Source organism: Tupaia chinensis, unplaced genomic scaffold (genome assembly GCF_000334495.1).
Source record: "Tupaia chinensis unplaced genomic scaffold, TupChi_1.0 Scaffold143894_1, whole genome shotgun sequence".
In the NCBI taxonomy this organism is placed as follows: domain Eukaryota; kingdom Metazoa; phylum Chordata; class Mammalia; order Scandentia; family Tupaiidae; genus Tupaia; species Tupaia belangeri.
Window position 1 is genome coordinate 1,068,240 of NW_006203745.1, and position 9,570 is coordinate 1,077,809.

The following is a 9,570-nucleotide window of genomic DNA, read 5'->3' on the forward strand; positions in this document are numbered from 1 at the left end:
ATAGCGAAAATCTCTCAAAAAAAAAAAAAAAAAAGATAAGTAAATTCCTCACTCTTGTTTTTACTTCTCAACTCTTGTAGAAGAATTTCTCTCCCATCACAAGGTTCATGGCTGAGACCCCTATAAAAAAGACAGATCAAGTCCAGCAGATGATGTAATGGTTACGTTGTTGGACTCTCATGTAGTCAACTGTGGTTCAAGCCCAGGATCTGGTGGTTTAAAATTCATGCCAGGCATGTGTGCATCCAAAATCCTGAGAGAAGAATGGAGCAGAAGGGATTGCATCATGGTCATCCCCCCTGGGTGGTGGGGGTGGGTGATGTCTTACTTTCTGTCTCTGTCTCTTCAGTGAGCACATATACACTATAACAAAAATCTCTCAGAAACAGACAAAGATTAACAAAAGAATAGCATACAAATTTATTTGATATTAGTTTGATGTGACATAAGAATCTTTAGAAATTAAGACTCATAGAAACAGGGAAAACTGTATTTTTGTGGATAGTCATGAAGAAGTATGATTGGAGGGAACCAGCAGTTAGCGTAATGGCTATGTTGCTGGACTCCCACGTAGTCGACCGCGGTTCATGTCCCGGACCCGGTGGCTTAAAACTCACGCCGGGCGCGTGTGCGTGCGTGCCCAAGATCCCGAGAGGAGAATGGAGGAGAAGGGATTGCGGCGTGACCATCCCCCCTGGGGGGTGATTTCTCGCTTTCTGTCTCTATGTCTCTCTCTGTCTGTCTGGCGAGCGCACGCGCCCTACAGTGAAAATCTCTCCAAAAAAAAAAAAAAAAAAAAAAAGAAGTATGATTGGAGAATAAAGCAGTTGATCTAATAATTTTCAGGTTCTTTTCTGTTTTCCTGTGTGATATTCCTTTCCTCTGAGTATAAGACATATTAGGGTTTTAAGACCCACACTAAAAGGAAAGGTCAGTTGGGATTTAGTGTCTAGGTCAGCCTATTCTAGGAGAGAAGGGGAGAGGGCGATGTCAGAGTGACCTTCCTACTTTTGCTATTTACGTAAATGCTGCGTGTCATATTTGGGGTAGCATGCCCTGAAACCCATCATCCTCAGAGCTTTCTGCCCTTCCCCAGCATATTATAGCATCTTACTTCATCAAAAACAGATTTATTTATTTATTTATTTGTTTTAGAGAACGAGAAAGAGACATGGACTCCTAAACAAGATCTTACCTCACTGTGATCCTCCCCTCAGTCTTTTAGCTAACTGGGCTCGCAGGTACACCTGTGGAAACCAGGCCAGTTCAGATCCAAACCCCAGCCTCCGACACGGCTCCAGTATCACATGGTACTTTAGCACCTGGGTCCAGTTTTATTTTTCTAATCCAAGTGTTCTAGATTAGCAACCTGAGGCTCCATGAGTTAAAAACTTGCTTCTTGGGCCAGCTAGTGGTGTGTGCTTAAGATGTCTGGATCACAGTCACCTTAGCTGACTGAGCAGTTTGATTCTGGAACGAGTGGCTTTAAAAACACGATAAGCATATGTGCATGCACACCCAAAATCCTGAAAGGAGAAATGGAGGGGGAGGGATTTCAGCATGACCATTCCCTGGGGGGACGGTGCTTTCTCACTTTCTCTCTCTTTTTCCCTGGCAAGTTCAGGTGCCCTCAGACAAATACAAAAATAATTAAAAATTAAAAAAACTTGTTAATGGTCCCATAACTAGAAGTTGGCAGGACCAAACCAGGTTTCTAACACTAAGTTCTGTAATTTGTTTCCTTAAAAATTTTTTAATTATATAAAGAAATACACACATTTGAATGTATGTTAATTAATTTTACTCAGAAATTAAGCTGGTTTTGTTTCGATTTTTGGTGACAGAAATGTGACTATAGAGTATCAGCTATAATCAAGGTAAGTTGCAGGAGTTTACACATTGTACCAGTAGGTGGTGCTCTGAATCTTTAAAAGTCTCAAAACCAATTTCTGATTGTCAAGAGTTTAACTTTATGAAAGAAAAAAAAATACCATCCAATTTATAGTACCTCTAGAAATTATAGCACAGTTATCACAAGAAGCTCCAATAGAAGTGGATCAAAATAACTTAAGGATTAGAACCAAAGCTCTGGAGGGAAGACTTGGGTATTTGGTCTTGTTTTGGGACTACCTCTTGAGAATGTAAGTGTTTCAAACACTACCAAATCATTTGGTGCAGATAATTTCCATTCTTGGTTTTATGGTCCATTAGGAGTTCTCCAATTATTGAAAAATGGATCACAAAAATGCTACGAAGTTAGTTAAATCTCTTTAACCTAAGTATAGATATGGATTTTAGTGCTTTTAGGAGGGAGAGGAGGTAGCAACTTAGATAAATAATAGACTTAAGAACTAAAAGAATTGTTCCTTTTCCCATTTAGAATATCTCCCTCACAGATTTTAACTAGTGCTCAAAAGTTTCATTATTTTCTCTTCTTATTGGTAGGGCTTTGAAGGATCTGGTAAATTGCCAATGTGTCTCCTGGATGGGTTCAACCATTATATAATTCATTAAATATGATAATATCATAACAGGAATTGGATTAGCTTTAGTTTTCTTTTTTCTCTTTAAAATTTGATATAATGCTCATGTGCTCACAAGCGAGAGAGAGAGAGACAGAGGGGAAGAGAGAGAAAGAGAAGGAAAGGGAGAAAAAAATGAGAAAGTATTCTCCAGAGTAGTTGGCCTTGCCACAATTCCTTCTCCTCCATTCTCTTTATGGCTTTATTCCTATTCACTTGGTAGTGATTTGAGTGCAAAAAGCAAAGGTCAGAAAATCAGAAGGAGGGGAGGATTAGGAAAGATTGATAGCTTGCATCTAGTGCCTAAAGGTTGCTTTTGATAATTTTTCCAGTTTTGTTCTTTTTCTTTTCCTTTTTTTTTTTTTTCCCCCTTTGGAGAGGTTTTTGTTATAGGCCGCACGTGCTCGCCAGAAAGACAGAGACAGAGAGACAGAAAGTGAGAAATCACTCCCTGGGGGGATGGCCATGCCACAACCCCTTCTCCTCCACTCTCCTCTCGGGATCTTGGGCACGCATGCACTCATGCCCAGCGTGAGTTTAAGCCACCGGGTCCGGGACTCAAGCCAAGATCGACTACATGGGAGTCCAGTGACATAGCCATTTGCCATCTGCTAGTCCCTGTACTTTCTCATTTTGTGGAGAGGACTCACTGACCCCTTCTCACTGCCATAATGGAAAATCCTCCTTGATAAATAGACACTTCAGGAAGTAGCTTGCCTGGGTCATGTTGCTGATGTTTTGCTCCCTTTGCCTTGAAATGGCTGGCTGCCAGATGAGGAGACTGCAGAAGCAAGAGCTTGAAGGGTGGTCTACCAGAGGTGGGAGCCAAGGGGATGTTGGGAGAAGCTGAGCTGGAGTAGACCTCCTACATGATGTAACACTCCAGATAGGGGCCTGTGGAGAACTTTCCTTCTCCCTACCCACCCTTCGATGCACTCATGCACTTTACAAGAGAGGGGATATTTGGACATCTGCTAACCAAGGGTATCCATGTCTTAGACAACAGCACGCTCACATAAAAACCCTGCATTTTCTCTAATCCCCTTTTCTTTTCTAAACAACCCTGGAGCTATAATTAGAAGAAAGGCAGGGGAGTTAAAGAACAGAGAAGGGGGGAAAAAATAGTAAAATAGTTTTGTTTATAGCCCATTGAGAAAAAAATATGAAAAAGAATAAAAATATTTTGAATCTGTAAAAATCAGCACCACCAGAGAAGCCAGCTGAGACATTAGCAGAGTAGCAGCTGAGTGGCTGAGACTTGACCACACTCACCCATTCCTTTATTCATTCAACAAGTATCTGCTGAGCTAAGTGCCTACTAAAGACCAGTTACTAGAGATACAATGGAGACGACCTTGTTATCAAAACTCTCAAGTAGGAGCTATGAATATAAATCAAATAACACCAACGACTGTAAACTGGAAAGTGTTTTGAAGGAGAAAAGTAAGACTGTATGTAAAAGCAGTCTTGTCTGTAATCTCCATTCAGAGTACTCTGGAGGGGAAATCATGTACTTATCCTACCTACTGAGTCTAAAACATAGAAATAGAAGGGATGGTGTATTGAGATCAAAGATCGTGCACTATCTCAAAGTCCCTCCATGGCCTATATTGGTCTTTCTTCCTTCCCTCTGTTTTCCTTTTCTCTTTTTTCTTTTTCTTTTTCTCTTTCCTTCCTTCCTTCTCTCTCTTTCTTTCTTCCTTCCTTCCTTCCTTCTTTCTTTCTTTCCTTCTCTCTCTCTCCCTCCCTCCCTCCTCTTTTCATTTCTTTTCTTTTTTCTTTTCTTTCATTTCTCTCTCTCTCTTTCTTTCCTTCCTTTTCTTTCTTTTTCTCTTCTTTCTGTTCTTTCTTTCTCTCCTTCTGTCTGTCTGTCTCTCTCCGTCCTTTTTTTCTTCTTTCCTTCTCTCTCTTTCTTTCTCTTGATTAGTGTCTTACTCTAGCCAGGTATTCCTTCCATGATTGAACTTGAGTAAAACATCATCCCCCAGGAGTGATAACTGGCTTCTTAAGTGTAGAAGAAGGGCCAATTTGCATGATCTACCTCCTCATATGGTAAACCTTGACCAAAAACAAATAAAAATCAATTTTGAGAACTTAAGCTGCCTCTCCTTGTTGCTCATATCCTTTCCAGAGAGGTTCCCTAGAGAGTAAACACTACTGCTCACTAACTGCTGGCTCACTGAAGTGGGAGCCGCATAGTGGTGTGTTGCTGCACTTAATCTCATCTTTCATTGCTTTTCTTCCCTTTCTTTGTTTCCCTCTGCTTTGGCCTTTGGACTCCTCACCAAAGCATTAACACCTTAATCCTTGCAAGGCTCTACTTTCCAGTGGTCCCAAGCTCAGAGCAGATGCTATTTTTGGTAATGGTGCAATCCATTTTGGAAAATGACACAAATGTTTTTACAAACCTCTAGAGATTTGCAAACCATTGTAGGGGGCAATTGATTTCCCCTTGAGCCTCTGAGGAATCAATAACTGAGTCTACAGAAGTAACTGACAAAGGTAGATTTTTAATAAGAGAATAGGTATACACCTTTGTTACATTCATAAAGGCATCAGAAAGTGAATACTTGGCCGAGCCATGATGGTGCAGGTGGCAGGGTACTGCCATATGAGGCTGGAGCCAAAAGGCCCTGGGTTTGGTTCCTGCCCAGTCTAAAGCATGTCGGGTGCCACAGCACATCTCTAGTCATCCTAGCTGTAGCAGCTGGATTGTGGTATGGCAAGATCCTGTCAAAAATACCTGTCTGGGGACCAGCAGTTAGCGTAATCGCTGTCGCTAAACTCCCGTATAGCTGACTACGGTTCGAGTCCCAGATCCAGTGACTTAAACTCACGCTGGGTGTGTGTGTGTGCGTGCCCAAGATCCCAAGAGAAGAATGGAGGAGAAGGGATTGCAGCATGGCCATCCCTCCTGGGGGGTGATTTCTCGCTTTCTGTCTCTCTGTCTCTGTCTTTCTGGTGAGCACACGCACCTGATAGCAAAAATCTCTCAAAAAACCCAAACCAAAACAAAACAAAAAACAAACCTGTCTGTAGGGTCAGCAGATGGCATAGGGTGTAGGTCACTGGCCTCCCACATGGCTGACTACGGTTCAAGTCCTGAACCCTGTGACTTGAAACTCATGCTGGACACATATGCACGTTTGCCCAAGATCCTGGGAGGAGAATGCAGTGTGTCCATCCCCCCTGGGGGGTGGTTTCTCACTTTCTCTCTCATTGTCTCTCTCTCAGGTGAGTGCCCGCACCCTATAGCAAAAACCTCTTTAAAGTAAGAAACCTGTCTCACTATCTGTCTTCCTCTTTCTCTCTCTCTTCTCTCTCTCTCTCTAATTAATAAAAGAAAAAAAGTGGACACCTCAAACCTAATGAAGTTTAGACACTTATATTACCCTCTTTATATGGGAGAGAGGAGTGAGGGTGGCTTAGGAAAGAGTAATTTTGGGGAGAGAATAATGGATCCTTAGACAAGTAGATGCTAACTCGCAACAAAGTCTCTCTGGCTGTGTGCTGATTTCTAGTCTTTCTCCTCTGTGGTAAGAGTTAACCTTTCCTGGTTGATGAAATTTGGTACCTTCTGGAAGCTCTGTCTTTAGGCAGATAAGGGAGCTCAGAGAAAGACCCTCCCAGCACTCGCTGTTCTCCAAGTGCCTTGGGCTTGAAGTAATCAGTATACCAAAGGGGTATGTTTCAGGGGTGGTATCTCCTGCATTTCTTCACCACCTAATGGGAAATTAAAACATTTTCCTAGTTGGTTTCTTTCCCACTAATGTTTATGAGCAACCTGAGCACAAGGGCTTGTATTTTTGTCTTTGAATTCTCAGTGTCTATAAGAGTCTCTGTCCCCTGTAGTGGATCAGCAATGATATGACTGACTTAAGCTCAACAATGGAAAAAGCTAGAAGTCATATATGTACCTTATGCCTGAAGAAAACCTTATATTTACTCAAAATAATAGCTCAGTGAAGTTAGTCAAGCAAATGTGGGGGGGGAGGGTGTCATATATTTTCTTTGTACACAGGTTAGGATCATTGGCCGGGACCCTTTTATAAAAGACAGATTAAGAAGGTAAAAAGATTCACATTTATTTCATATATGTTTTATATGACATGGGAGTCTTCATAAGAAAAAGACTTGAAAAAGAAACTAAATTTGAATTTTTTAATTAGGCTTGATGAAGTGTGGAAAGCTGTGGAGAATACAATAGGACACAAGAGTATGGGTTTAGTGTAATTAATTGGGGGAAACTTAGCAAGGCCTGTCTTCTCTGGTTTTCTGCATCTTTACAGAGAAGGCTGCCCCCATACCCCCTTCCCCCCCACCCAGGTAGAGAGAACACCTCACATGTGAAGGCTTTATGACCTGCATCAGGGGAAGGTTAGAGAGTTCTCCCTATACCCACTATTCTCAAGTTTCTTGAGCTTAAAATATTCATTATGTCAAGGTGGCATATTTTGGATAGCATGTCCAGAATTCCATGATGGAGATTATTTGCATTATAAAATAGCATCATTAGGGAATTACATAAAAGAAGTTTAGTTTGCCAGCAAATTGGTTTATACAAATATTTCTAAGGTCATGTTTATTTATGAAAGAAGCAAACCTGCATGTATGCCTGCTGGAGTCATTTATCATCAAAGCTCATTTGTTGAATAGTCTATAAAATGTGAACTTCTCTCTCTCTCTATGACAAAGTATTTAAACAGATAATGAAAATAGTTCTATGGATGTATACAGTTAAAGTAGCTGTTAAAAAAACTAAACCTATTAAGAATAACCTATCCTTTTTAATATATGATTTAGTAACAAATATTCACATTTATGCCTGTTCCAATGAAGTTCTAATATGCTACATTTCTGTCCAGTCAAAGACTAGCCATTTAAATTAGGATCTGGAGCCCCTACACAGAGGTGGCAGGGAGAATGGCATGGTTTGAATATGTCCCTTCAAAAGTCATATGTTAAATTTTGGTGAGGCTGAGCCACTTCGGCACTGCAGTAACATGTGTGCCCTATAAGACTGGAAGCCATTGGCTAGATGTAGGTTCAGATCCCTGGACTGGCCTGAAAACACTCTAGGGGGCATGTACAGAAGCTCCAAATCCTGAGGATCTGGAGGGTTGGAGATGGGGGGATTGTTGTGTGACAAGACCCTGTTGAGGTTGCTCCTCTCTCTTTCTGTCTGGTGTGTGAACACACTTGTTTGCTGTCATTTAAAAAAAAAATTAAGAAAAAATTCGGTGAGCTGTTGTGATGGGGTGTTGAGAGATGGGGCCTTTGGGAAGGGTTAGGATTAAGATCATTGGGGTGGGGCCTCCATAATTGAATCCTAGTGTGTTTATAAGGAGAGGAATGAGACAGAGACACAGACACACACACTCTTGAGTGAACCCACATTGCCTCAGAACACTGTAGAGTCCTTACCAGCAAGAAGGACCTGACCAGATGTAGCTCCTTGACCTTGATCATCTAAAACCCAGTGATACTGGGACCAGCAGTTAGCGTAATGGCTATGTCGCCGGACTCCTATGTAGTTGATCGTGGTTCGAGTCCCGGACCTGGTGGCTTAAACTCACGCCGACGCGTGTGCGTGCGTGCCCAAGATCCTGAGAGGAGAATGGAGGAGAAGGGATTGCGGCATGGCCATTCCCCCGAGGGGTATTTTCTTGCTTTCTGTCTTTCTGTCTCTCTCTGTCTTTGTGGCGAATGCATGCACCCTATAGGAAAATCCTCTCAAAAAAACAACAAAACAAAAACAAACAAACAAAAAAACAAAGACAAAAACAAAAACCCACAAAAAACGAATGATACTGATAACGCTTTGTCAGTTACCCAGACTCAGGTATTTCTTTTAGCCTTACACAGACTGAAATGGGATAAGTGGTTGAGTCCTGATGAGCTGGAAGGCTCTCTGTGGCAAGTGCTACACCCTCGGAAGAGAGGAAAAACTCACTCCAGAACCTGGCTCATTAGTTTTCATGCCCTGCCTTGGAAGTTTTAAAGCTATAACTTAAGCATGATTCAGTTCCCTCCTTTGTAAATTGATGATCATAATACCCACCTAATCTGCTCCAGCATTGTTGCATGGTTCAAAAGAGATAACTTATGTGAAAGTGCTTTGCGAAGTGTAAAGTGCTGGTTAAATGTGGTTATTATTATTATTACTCAGGAAGAACACTTAGCTCATTGCTTAGTAATGGTGAGGCAAACAGTGTCACTAAATAAGACAATATAATGGTCTTAAGAGGCTCTAATTCAGTTTCTCCTTTTTATTCAGGCTCACAATTGCATTCTACCACTTCACAGACAGCCTGAAATGGGCCCTGTGGAGGCTGATAAGGAAAATTAGAACAAGGAGCTATTTGCGCCCTCATTTTAATAACTGAGTCAAGGAGCAGGCACTTTAATACAGGAAAGAAGGAACACTTTCTCTCACTCAGTCCTCAGCAAGATAATGACTCCATTACAAAGCGTGCCTCCCATAATAAAGGATGCAGCGGGCTCATCATAAGTTCTCCCTGCATTTGAAGACTGAGAAAGATGCCATCGCCATCAAAACAGCATGGCTTCAGTGCGTAAGAGCAGACTGAGGTTTAGCCATCATTTGCAGAAGATGATCATTTTCAGACTTTAAAAAAAAAATCGTTGGGGATAAGTGGACCCTTACTTTCTTAGAGAGCTGCTCAATATCCACCTCTTTCAAGTGCATTTGCCTTTATTTATATAGATACTTATTTGCTTTCAACATAACTCCTAGAGATACATATGTATAAAATTTTAATTGGATGTTAATAAGGGAGATTGGTTTAGGGGACACAAGAAAAACCCATGTACCTAAGCAAGAAAAGCAGTTCAGAGCAGTCTATGGAATGCAAGGTGCATTTAATTTTTTAAAAAAGAATGATTAATTTTATTAATTATTACTATTTTTTAAAATTTGCTATGGGTCATGTATACACATCAGAGAGAGAGAGAGAGAGAGAAAGGGAAAGTGAGAAATTAAGCCACCAAGGTCTAGGACTCGAACTGCGGTTGGCCATGTGGGAGT

At 41.3% G+C, this 9,570-nt stretch overlaps 1 pseudogene; it reads right to left on the bottom strand.

Annotated features, from left to right (window-relative positions):
• Positions 1–5,205, bottom strand: part of LOC102500011 (myosin light chain 6B-like) — a 15,966-nt pseudogene extending 10,761 nt beyond the window's left edge.
• Positions 5,206–9,570: the final 4,365 nt, after the last annotated feature.